Source organism: Marmota flaviventris, chromosome X (assembly GCF_047511675.1).
Source record: "Marmota flaviventris isolate mMarFla1 chromosome X, mMarFla1.hap1, whole genome shotgun sequence".
Taxonomy (NCBI): Eukaryota; Metazoa; Chordata; class Mammalia; order Rodentia; family Sciuridae; genus Marmota; species Marmota flaviventris.
In genome coordinates, this window is record NC_092518.1 from 78273176 (window position 1) to 78285678 (window position 12503).

Here is a 12503-nt window from a genome sequence, read left to right on the forward strand (position 1 = left end):
TAGTCAGCTTTATGTTGCTATGACCAAAATACCCAACAAGAACAACTTAGGGGACAAAAATTTTATTTTGGCTCATGGTTTCAGAGGTCTCAGCCCATGCTCAGCTGACTCCATTGTTCTGGACCTGAGGTGAGGCAGAACATCATGGGAAGGTGTGTGGTGATGAAAATTTGCTTAGTTCTTGACAGCCAGGAAGTACAGAGAGAGAGCTCCAGGAGCCAGGGACAAAATATATAATCCTCAAGGTATTCCCACAGTAACCTGCTTCCTCCAGCTATGTCCCATCTGTTCTACAGTTATTACCCAATAATCCATTCAAATTATTAATCCATCAAATGGGCTCATCCACTGGTTAGGTTATGGTTCTCATAATCTAATCATATCACCTCATGTATTAAAAGAGGAGTTTTGGTGAGACATCTCCTACCCAAACCATAGCAATAACAAAACTCAGAAACATTGTAAATATCCAAATCTAGAGTACTTAAATAAATTGTGGTACACACATACAATGGAATATCATGCAGCCATTTCAAAGGATGTTATAGAAGTATATGTATTAGCACAGAAAAACCTACCTGACATATTGACCAAAAAAATCCTTACAAAACAGTATTATATCTGGGCACGGTGGCTCACACCTATAATCCCAGGAGGCTGAGGCAGGAGGATCGAGAGTTCAGTGCCAGCCTTAGCAAAAGCAAGGTTCTAAACAACTCAGTGAGACCCTGTCTCTAAATAAAATACAAAATAGGGCTGGGGATGTGGTTTAGTGGCTGAGTGCTCCTGAGTTCAATCCCCAGTACCCCCTAAAACAAAACAAAACAGTATTCCATCTGACCCCACTGGGAAGATGATGGGGTAGTCAATTTATGGACTGTTCTGAAAATGTATACCACAAAATGGAAACTGGTGATAACTAGTAGGATTATGGAGAATTTTTATGGTTATTCCTATTTTCTAAAATAAACATGTAATACTTTTATAATACAAATGGTCAAATGCATGGAGCAATAAAGGTTACAATAAAGTATTTTGTGATTTACAAAGATACAGAAGCCTTGTTGTCCCAGGAGACACACCCTCTTTAAGGCATGCATCATAGGCTAAACCTCTCACAGCATGCTATTATTGGCACTCCCTGATTACAATATTTCTGTTTGAGATTAGTATAAGTAATGAGCCAAATTAAGTATTTAAAACACTCACATAAAACCCTACAAATGTGAGAAATGTGGCTAAATATCCACATATCCATAAGATAACTTTCAAGGTTTTGCCAATTATGGTAACAATTAAACAAATAATTAGTGTGTATTTGCACAGAGCCTTTGTACTTTTTAGTTAGCTGTACAAAAGAAAAACCTGGGAGAAAAATCTTGACAGAAAAGAACAGGAAGCCGGTATCTTTAATTTTTCCATGAAAGAGTCACCTGTTTCTTCATATAGCAAGGCAAATAATGTATATATGGCCAACTCCAGATTATGCAGGGTCATGAGGGACAGAAGAACGTGGATAATTGAAATCCATTGATAATCCACAAACCTAATTTTACCTAATAGTTGCAACCACCTCCTGGACAGAGCCCTTCAGTAGAATTGCTAATGAGAAGCATAATTGAGTGGTTTGAGTTCATCTGCTTTCAGTTATCCTTTGCAGGTGCTAATGAACAGTGAAATGGTCAAAAGGCTGTCAGCCAAAGAAGCTGTAGGAGAAAAAGCAGGACGTGGATAATCCAGAAACTGGCTAATCAGCCTCAAAATGGTTGAGTTGACCGCAGTGAGGATCATCCAACTAAATTCCATAAGGATATATGTCATGAAACCAGATCTTCATATTAAGAGTTTTCACGTGTGCATAGTCTAATTTGGTTAACATGAATTATGGGGTAGTCTTAGAAATTCTCCATACCATAGTGATTTTCATTGGTGTCAATGATAGGCTATTTATTGTCAGAGCATAGCTAATCAACTGCAGGCTCCTCTGCTAAATATGACCAACAGGCTGCTTATGAGTCAGGTCTCTGGCAGACATCTGTGCCTTTAGACCAATGGGAATGCCATTGACTCACTCCCATGCCTTTCTGGGAGAGAATATAAGCATTGCTGGTATCCAAATAATTTTTTTTATTATTGCTCCGAATTCATGTTTTAGTAAATAGCATTTTGAAAGTATTGTTATGGTGAACATTTTGTGGTTTATATTAAGCATTTGGTTTTCAAGAATTGTTCAAAATAAATGTTTTTAGAGTGCAATTATTTTCAAGTATTACACAATAAACTCTAATATTTGTAACTAAAACTGTATCTATGTTTGATTAGTAATTAAGCTCTCAGATGGTTATGAAAGTAATTTCTTTTTATAAGGCTGTACTTTAGGACAAATTACTTGATTCACTCACTAATATTCAGAACTTTGACTATATCTACATATGATTATTAATGTAGCTTTCTATAGTGGTAAGGAAAGTGATTTCCATTTACAGCAGTAATTTAAAACAAAGTACACTGTAAACTATCTGATATTTATTTGTAAATAAAACTGTATCTGCACATGAATATTAATCATGTTTTCCACAGCAATTGTGAGTAATCTACATTTATAGTAGTTGTTTTGAGTAAATGAGATTTTTAATCATTTTAATATCAACAGTTATTTTTTGATCTTGTCCTATGATAGCATGTCCCTTTGCCTGATTTGTGAGTGAAAGGGCAAGTGAGCTAGTTTTATATAATGTGAGTCATTAAAGCTACTTGAATATCCTAGGCTACTCCTCACCTTTTTTGTAAAACCAAAGAAATAATTTTCAGTTCAATTACAGGTAACATTCACCAAATTCTGCTTAACTGAAAAATACAAGTCCCTAAATTTCTGCTTTAGTTAAAATTTTGGTGAATTATAGGCCTATTCAATTTACTTTTGTGGAAAAAAAAACAATGGTACAAATAAATGAATTGTAAAACTTGTCCATATTAAAAACTTCCTATGTGCCTGACATGATAGTAAGTGCTTTATATGTCTGGACTCTTAAAATATTGGCAAAACACTCAATGGGAAATGCTACTATTATATCTCTATTACAAATGAGAAATGGAGACTAAATTGTCAAAATTCACCTAGAATCCATAGTGGTTGGGCCCAGATTTAAACCCAAGTAGTGGACTTGTGTATTCAACCTTTGTAATTCTATATGCTGTATATAGCTTCACTTAGATTTTTGTTGCCTAAAGTATGTATTAATCCTTTTTAGGTACTCCAGGATCATCTTCTAACTTTCATCTCTGTTCATTTGTCAGACAGGTCTGCCAACATTCTATTTAGTGCATTGATTTTGAATTCCTTTCCTTGTGTTTATCAACTTGATTTCTCCCTCAATTCATCATTACTGTCTTTTTAGGTTTTAACCTTCCCCAATTGGTGGCTTCGGTTCCCCCATTGCCATGTAACTCTATTAAACATACAAACAATGAGGAATTCATTGTAATGCATTGCATTTGCAAAGCACTTTGCAATTTGCAAAGCACTTTCACATGCTTGTGCTCATTTTTTTCTCACAGGTTTATTTGTTATTTTTTAATTATAAAAGCTATTCAAGTGTAGCAGGAGTCCTGGAGTGAGAGGCTAAGTTATGATAATACCCACTGTGGATTCAAACATGTCCAGGCATATCTAGGTGCCTAGCAGGGCAGGCCCATCAGGGGGTTTATTTATAAGAGGGCTTGAGGACTCTGATCTGAGCTATATTAACTGGACAAATTGAAATTAATATTTGCCCCCATCGTTAAGGTCTCTCCTTGAGCTTTGAGAGAATAAGAACCCTTTCTTGAACAAGACTCAGGGAAGGGACTAACTTTGTGGTGAGGTATTGTTGAGGCAAACTGGATTGATCATGGGGGAATGGTCTGTATTGGAGAGGAAGGGGCGGTTGAGTCGAGCACATACATCCACATGTCAGGGTGGTAGTGCAAGGTTCCAATAGATAATAGGCCAAATAAAAGAGCTCTAGCATTAGAGTCATCCTAAGAACTTGAAAGCACAAAGCAGTGCTGTTTATGTCTTAGTAATATACTGATGTACAACTAAGGGCAGAGATGACTGTCAGAGTGGAATGGAAAAGCAGCTAAGGCTACAACATTGTGGCTGACATCCAGAGGTGTTATGGAAGCAGTAATTGCCACTAGGACACAGATGTGGAACAGTAGAGTCAGTGATGACGAATATCATGAGAAGGAAGCCATGTGAGTCACTCCCTGAACCTGCTCCACCCTCTTGAAACAGGAGGATTGGATTTCAGAAACTAAGCTATTGGAGGCTGAGCAATTGATTTGATTTTACTATTATTGGGGATTAGACCAAACCTCTGTTCTCTTACTCCCCCCTCATTGGTAGAATTTATGTAATCTAAAGGTTACACACTATGTTATAGATATTTATTAGTTTTCTATCACTTACTAAGCCCAACCATCCTAGACAAATCTGAATTCAATTTATCATATCCCAATTTTCTGAAAACACAACTCTTGAATAGTTTCTCCCTACTATTATTTCTCCTCTCCCCAACCCCATAGCTTGTTTTATTAGTTCTTTATTTTACACTATTATACATTTAAAACACTCTACTAGGCCATGTGGGGAATAGAAAGGGGGGTATGTCACAGGAGATTTCAACCTAGTGAAGGAGCCAGAAATGCTCCCAAATTATAAAATAGCATCCAAATTGTAGAGAAGTTAAGGAATAGTACTGAGTAATGACATGAAATCTCTCGTGTTCTAGATTCTAAGTGGTAGAGGGGCCATTTTTGTATTCTAGTCTGTTGGTATAGTTAGTATTAGTCCTGCCTGGATCAGAAAGCAGGACAGATAGGTGGTTATATTCTTTGTTAGATTTCTTGCATACTTTCATAAACATCAAAAATTTTGGATCTTTTGGGTAATCTTTATGTGAAAGATCTTAGATCCAAGGAACCTCTGTTAAGCCATGTCTTGGCATGGTGGAAGGAATGGTAAATCTGGTCTATGATCTGTGGAAAGGGCATGGAGCATGGGAACAAAGCTTGTATGTGAACCAAACAATCCTTATAAAGAGCTTAATCAAAGGAGCAGGGTAGAGAAGTAAAAAGCAGGAGTTAAGCGATGTTACTGCAATTAGAAGACTTTCAAGATGGAGGAAACATGTTGAGAGTTGGGATAAGAGAAAGCTGGGTGTGGTGGCACATGCCTGTAATCCCAGTGACTTGGGAGCTGAGGCAGGAGGATCACAAGTTTGAAGCCAGCTTCAGCAATTTAGTGAGGCCCTAAACAACTTGGTGAGACCTCATTGCAAAATTAAGAAAACTAAAAAATAAAAAGGGCTGAGGATGTAGCTCAGTGGTAAAGCATTCCTGGGTTCAATCTCCAGTACCTATAAATAAACAGAAGGTGTCTAGAAAATATTACCACTACGTGTTAAAATATAGAGGCAGCAACATTTTGTGAGGCATCTGTGACATTGGCCTTGGATAGGAAAGGCATTGTTAAAGCACTAAGCTTGATAGATTCAATCTATAGTGTTGTTATTCCCCACAATTATTTGGCCAAGTGATTTAAAAAGTCTTTTATTTTAGGCTGGGGATGTGGCTTAAGCGGTAGCGCTCTCGCCTGGCATGTGTGGGGCGCTGGGTTCGATCTTCAGCACCACATAAAAAATAAAATAAAGATGTTGTGTCCACCGAAAACTAAAAAATAAATATTAAACAATTCTTTCTCTCTTTAAAAAAAGTCTTTTATTTCAGCATTTTTAAATATCAAAAAGTGCTATGTCTACTCTGTACAGATCTCTTTTGTGAAGGATGCTGTTATGATGAGCTGATCCTCCCAACTACTAGAAGAAGAAAATTCTGATAGTGATTCAGGGGGATGACCCATACAAACATATGTTTCTCATTGGAGATATTCTCCAAACAACCAACTAAAAATGACAAAAATGAGTAGGTGATTGAATCTATGTGTGACAATCACATACCAAATGAAAACTAATGTCAATATTGGTGTTGGATAAAATATAATTTAAGAAAAAATATTTAATGGGTTAAAACAAGCTTACATTGATTAAAAACCATAATAAAAATGAAGACATTTTAGCCATGAATTTTATGCACTAAAAAGTAACATCAAAATTCATTAAGCATATAATCATGATGTTAGAAATAAAAAGAGAAATGGACAGAAACAGAATTACAAAAGCTTAACATATTATCATTAGCCTCTAACTATCAAGTAGATTAAAATATGGAAATGTGAGTAAAAGAATATGACATTATAACATGTAATAGCAAGAAATTGGAAAACTAAATATATATTAATATACTATTGTACTGGGGCTATAGCTCAGTGGTAGAGTGCTTGTCTTGCATGTGTAAGGCACTGAGTTCGATCCTCAGCACCACATGAAAATAAAGATATTGTGCCCATCTACAACTAAAAAAATTGAAAGCTACTATTGGCTAAATATATTTTGTAATCCATACAATCTACATCATAAAGCCCTTAAAATAACATGGTATCTCTATATATAATGGTATAGAAAGATGATCTTGCTGTTTTATTAAATGAAGAGAAATCAGGTTAATACATTCAGGATAATGCTATTTTTGTAAAAACAGGACAACATACTCTGTATGTATATACAAGTTCTCTGTGTAAACATGTAGAGAAATGGTGGCTAAAAGCCATTACCTCAGGGAAAGGATAAGAGATGCTGTCACTTTCTTACTGTCTGTATATCTAAATAGTTGGCTTTTTAACTTGTGTGCTTGTATTTCTTGTACATTTAGAAAATAACTTTTAAGAAAAGATATACAACCTAAGAAAAGCAATAAACATAGACCAAATCAAAACATGAGTATCAAGAATTTCTCCCAGGAAATTCTCTTGGCCTTTGCAGGTTTACAGGTATCTTCTCATACAATGCAGTCTATTCAAATTCATCAAAATGATTACAATCATTTGGAGTGGACTTCAATTTTTGTTCTGCTTTTTTGAGGGAGGGTTTTCTGCATATTTTTTTTTTTTTTGGTGGGCATCCAGCATTTGAATCTCTCTCTCTCTCTTTTTATGTTTGAGGAACTCTCTATAGTTTGAGTATAAGTATGAGAAGGCAGGACTTGCCTTCTACTACAGGAACTGAAAAGGTCAGTTCCTTTCGATTTCTGCCTCCAACCCTACAATATAGGTACATGGCCTAGGGCAAAGCCATAAGATTGTCCCATTAGTGGCTTGGAATCTAAAACAAAGAAGCAGGAACAAGAAAGACTTCTTCCTACTGACAGTGGATATTGACTGCAATAGCCAATATTCAGTGGTAGCAATTCCAAACTCTGCTTGACAGACTATGCCCATGGCATGATATAGGCTGTGGTGCTGATCCCTAGCCTCCTGTAATTCCCACATTTGGACTGATCCTTGGTCCTCAAACTTCCTACAATTCTGTGAGATATCTCATCTTCTTCCAGTAAGCTCCCTGTTTGTTTATATCAACGAGAATCATTTTCTGCTGCTTGAAATTAAGAACCCTCACAGTGTACTTCTTAAATATATTTTACTGTCAGCATGACTTTGATCCCCAAATGGGAGCAATATATACAAACATCACTTAAAAATATAAATGGGAAATAACTATGTAAACGATTAGATTAAATTTGGTATTATATGGAAATAATCTATTGTTAATACATAAAAATCTACAGTTTTTTCTAAGACAAACTATTTATACATAATAGCAATTAATTAAAATAAATTTGCATATCCACAGATACATTAGGTAAAGTTTAGTACTAATTCTTTCAATTCCAGATTACTTAATAATTAAGAATCACTACCTGCCAGGATTTTGTCATATTGATGAGTAATATACAGTCATCTACCTCATAGACCCTATGGTCTAATAAGAACACAGATGAGTGTTGATGTATGTAAGATATAATGTGTTAAATACTTTGGTAGGGATTTGTACACATTACTCTGGTGGCACGGGAAAGTGATTCTTAACACAATCAAAAGACTCAAGAAAGATTTCTTGCATAGACAATTTTTGCCATGTTCTGAGAGGTTTATCTTAAAAACCAGATGGGGCACCTCATTCCTTGGCACTAACCATGATAAGAGAAGAATAGATGAAGATGAAGGTATCTTATATGTGTTGGGAGAATAGAAGATTTCATTGCTTAAAAATTGCCCTTGTCACTTGATTTCCTGGCTACTTCCATAATCTAAGTCACTATAATCTGGCCTAGACTTCTTTAATAATAGTAGCATAACTCTTCTTTCTGTTTGCTCTTTTCCTCCTTTCTAATTCATTCTCTGCATAGCTGAAAAAGCGAAGTTTTAAGAACACAAATTAAATTGTACCACTCCACACCTAAAACCTTTACTGGCTCTCTGTTGCTCTTTTTTATGTAATTTTTAAAATTTATATATGGCAGCAGAATGCATTACAATTCTTATTACATATATAGAGCACAATTTTTCATATCTCTGGTTGTATACAAAGTATATTCACACCAATTTGTGTCTTCATGCATGTACTTTGGATAATAATGATCATCACATTCCACCATCATTAATTACCCCATGTCCCCTCCCTTCCCCTCCAATCCCTCTGCCCTATCTAGAGTTCATCTATTCCTCCCATGCTACCGCTCCCTATCCCACTATGAATCAGCCTCCTTATATAAAGAAAACATTCAGCATTTGTTTTTTGGGGATTGGATAACTTTGCTTAGCATTATCTTCTCTAACTCCATCCATTTACCTGCAAATGCCATGATTTTATTCTCTTTTATTGCTGAGTAATATTCCATTGTGTATATATGACACATTTTTTTTATCCATTCATCTATTGAAGGGCATCTAGGTTGGCTCCACAGTTTAGCTATTGTGAATTGTGCTGCTATAAACATTGATGTGGCTGTGTCCCTGTAGTATGCTGTTTTTAAGTCCTGTGGGTATAGACCAAGGAGACGGATAGCTGGGTCAAATGGTGGTTCCATTCCCAATTTTCCATGAAATCTACATACTGCTTTCCATATTGGCTGCACCAATTTGCAGTCCCACCAGCAATGTATGAGTGTGCCTTTTCCCCCAAATCCTCTCCAACACTTATTGTTGTTTGTATGCATAACAGCTGCCATTCTGACTGGAGTGAGATGAAATCTTAGAGTAGTTTTGATTTGCGTTTCTCTAATTGCTAGAGATGGTGAACATTTTTTCATGTATTTGTTGATTGATTGTACATCATCTTCTGAGAAGTGTCTGTTCAGTTCCTTGGCCCATTTATTGATTGGGTTATTTGTTTTTTTTTTTTTTTTTTTTTTTTGGTGTTTAGCTTTTTGAGTTCTTAATATACCCTAGTGATGAGTGCTCTATCTGGTGTGTGAGGGGTAAAGATTTGCTCCCAGGATGTAGGTTCTCTGTTCACCTCACAGATGGTTTCTTTTGCTGAGAAGAAACTTTTTAGTTTGAGTCCATCACATTTAATGATTCTTGATTTTAATTCTTGTGCCACAGGAGTATTATTAAGGAAGCTGGGGTCCAATCCCACATGATGAAGATTAGGGCCTACTTTTTCTTCTATTAGACACAGGGCCTCTGGTTGTATTCCTAAGTTCTTGATTTATTTTGAGTTGAGTTTTATGCATGGTGAGAGATAGGGGTTTAATCTCATTTTGTTGCATATGGATTTCCAGTTTTCCCAGCACCATTTGTTGAAGAGGCTATGTTTTCTCCAATGTATATTCTTGGCACCTTTGTCTAATGGAAGATAATTGTAATTTTGTGGGTTAGTCTCTGTGTCCTCTATTCTGTACAATTGGTCTACCAGTCTGCTTTGGTGCCAATACCATGCTGTTTTCGTTTCTATTGCTCTGTAATATAGTTTAAGGCCTGGTATAGGATGCCACCTGCTTCACTCTTAGTGCTAAGGATTGCTTTAGCTATTCTGGGTCTCTCTCTGTTACTCTTAGAGATCTAGCCTAAGATCTAGCCTCATCTGACACCTACCCTCCTCTTCAACCTCATTCATTTTATCTGTTCCACACTAGGTTCTGGTGACCAGGCTTCTCATTTTGTCCTTGAACATATCAAACTCTTTTCTTTTAAAAAAATTTAAATTTTTTCTTTTTATATATTCATGAGAGTAGAGGGTATTTTGATATAGTATACATACATGGAATATCACTTATTCTAATTAGGATCTACTTCTTGTGGTTGTACATGATGTGGAGTTTCACTAGCGGTGTATTCTTATACAAACATAGGGAAGTTATATCTGATTCATTATACTGTCTTTCCTTTTCTCATCTCCTTTCCCTTCCCTTTTCAAACTCTTTTCTACCTTTGAACCTAGAGATTATTGTTACTTTACCCCAACTTTTCTCTAAGCCCACAGTGCCCCTCGACTGCTTATATCTTTTACTTCCTGCCTCATTTTCATATGTCAGGTTGTACCTCAACAGTCATCTTGGTAAGACCTTAACTGACCTTCCTCTCCTATTTACTTCTTGCCACCCTATTTATTTTCATCACACAGTGAGTCTGTACACTTCTTGTTTAGTTGTTCATTTTCCTACTTCTCCTTTAGAATATAAAATCCTTCAGTGCACAGACTAGTGGCTGGTATGTAGTAGCTTCTCAATAAATATTTGTTGAATGAATTAATATTTACATATCAAAAGACTTTCTGTAAATAAATGAGAAAATACAATGTCAAGCCAAAAAATTCTTGTAATATATAAGCAATATATAACATCTAAAGGGTTAATATTGGTACACATATATAGAGCTGCTATATATTAACAAAGAAAAGGAGTAACAACCAAATTAAATAAATGTGCACAAATGATATGAATGGAAATTTATGTAAGAAGGGGTATAAGTATCCTATACATATGATAATATTTTCAAACTACTACTAATAAAAATAGAATTTTAAAAATTTGACATTTATTCTATTAGATTGGAAAATATAGATAAAAATTTTAATACCCAGTATCAATATTCTCATATACTTTTTATCCAAGTGTAGATTAGTAAATCTTTCTGGATGGCAATTTGATATCATTTAAACATAATTATTATATATCTTTTGATCTAGCATCTCCACTTTCAGAAATTTTTCCTATAAAACAAATGTCTGTGCAGATCCAAGGTTTTTTTTTCCCTTTAATTGCGTGCCTCAATAAGAGACTGGTCAGTTATATTATGGCAATGTATACAATGTAGTGGTGTGATAATATTATGAAGCACGTTTATATTTTAGTTGCTTGTAAGACTGCAGAATATGATGTTGAACTTATTCTTTGTGCTTTTTCTTCTTTTCAACTTTCTGAACTTCCTGACCCTTTTCACAGTCATTCAGAGCCATCTACATGGTTTGGATGCAAATTGACTTAGTTATAGCAAGAATTAAAAGGGAAATATATTAATATACATACATACACACATATATATATATATATATATATATATATATATATATATATATATACACTATCCTGTTATATAAAAGCTAATATACTTTTAATTTTTTGATTTTGTTTTTTCTTTGAGTCTGTGGAGAAACAAGAGGGAAGTCCTTCTGGAAAGCAAAACTTTGAGTTCATGGCAATACAAAGCTCACAAAGGAAATAGAAGGGGAAAGGATCCTGTCTATCCACTCAACTCCTAGCCCTGAGAAGAGATGAGATTAGAGTCACTTGGGCAGGAGAGTCTGTGTATAGCTAGGTATGAAGGGCAAGTTATTGGAGGTGGTCATAAATTAGAGACTAATAGAGTATACCTAGGGCAATATGGATAATAGGAGAGAATCACATTGAAGACATCAAGTACTCTATTGGTGAGGACTGTGAGGGAGACAAAAGTTTTATCAATACTAGCAAACTAGTTGAGAGAGTGTGTCTATGCCAAGGAGCCTTGGTTTCCTTTTTTTTTTCTTCTTTCTTCGATTTGAGTAATACATTTTATTTAACCCAAAATATTCAAAATATAATCACTGCAATATATAAGCTTTATTGAAATATTTAATGTAATTTTCAATCAAAATCCAGTATTTATTTTATACTTACAGCACATTTCATTCAAATTATTCACATTTGAAGCACTTAATAGCCCTGGTGGCTCTTGGCTACAGTGTTAGACAGCCATCTTGATCTTAGTTTCTATCCTCACATCAACTTTATAATTTCTTTTCTGGTTGGTTCAGAAAGTGGATAGGAAAAGGAGAAGGAGAAGAAGAAGAAAAACAAAAAATAAAGAATATGGCACTTTTCCACCTAAATCACAGCTACTCATTCACCAGCTATTTGTACTTGGACATAAAGAAAAGGGGGTATGGAGAAGCTGGAATAAATCAACCTCTTTCTAAAAGTACATTCAGTATCTTCTCTCTGCATTTGTCTTCCATTCCAAAGAAAAAATCTGTACTGGATGGATCATTTTCTTCTCATTCCCCCCACCCCCTGCTTAGTTT